This window comes from Diaphorina citri, unplaced genomic scaffold (genome assembly GCF_000475195.1).
Source record: "Diaphorina citri unplaced genomic scaffold, Diaci psyllid genome assembly version 1.1 scaffold32317, whole genome shotgun sequence".
NCBI classification, from domain to species: Eukaryota; Metazoa; Arthropoda; class Insecta; order Hemiptera; family Psyllidae; genus Diaphorina; species Diaphorina citri.
In genome coordinates this window covers 1-649 of record NW_007409652.1, presented here as the reverse complement: position 1 = coordinate 649, position 649 = coordinate 1, and the positions used below count along the sequence as shown (strand labels likewise).

The window sequence follows — 649 nt, the reverse complement described above, 5'->3', positions numbered from 1 at the left end:
GAGACTTCCACTGCCTTGTGCGGTTCCCAGTTTGTTCCTAGCAAAGCATGTATATTCTCCCGAATCTGCAAACGCAACCTCCCTGTAAAACATAACGATTCAGAAATCAATAATAATATCATTTTGCATTTTTGACCAGTTTATTAGAGAAAGCAGCGTGTCAAGAGACGTTGGGTATGGTTGACCATCTGGGCAATGGGCTTTTACATTTTTTTTTTCTCCTTCTCCCATGTATATTCTCCCGAATCTGCAAACGCAACCTCCCTGTAAAACATAACGATTCAGAAATCAATAATAATATCATTTTGCATTTTTGGTCAATTTATTAGAGAAAGCAGCATGTCAAGAGACGTTGGGCATGGTTGATATCCCGATGGTTTACCATCTGGGCAATGGGCTTTTACATTTTTTTTTCCTCCTTCTCCACAAATCTCCTTACGTTATTTTGAGATCACCGGTTTCCAGAATGGTATATCGTCCTCCAGTAAGCTCCTTCTGGTTGTGAATCCAGTTGACTTCGGGCTTGGGGGCACCAAACACTCTGCATGTCAGCACAACTGTTTTGCCGTCCACTGTATATTCGTCTTTCGGTGCTTCTGTGATTTCGGGAGCGTGAGCTGAAAGTACATAGGAAAAAATTAGTTTACTG

At 41.4% G+C, this 649-nt stretch overlaps 1 long non-coding RNA gene across 1 annotated transcript; it reads right to left on the bottom strand.

The window, feature by feature from the left end:
- Positions 1–10: 10 nt before the first annotated feature.
- Positions 11–621, bottom strand: LOC113473455. The gene is made up of 2 exons (XR_003395424.1): positions 440–621; positions 11–82 (listed from the first exon to the last, which is right to left on the bottom strand). It is a non-coding gene; the product is annotated as an uncharacterized LOC113473455 (long non-coding RNA).
- Between the last annotated feature and the right edge of the window lie 28 nt (positions 622–649).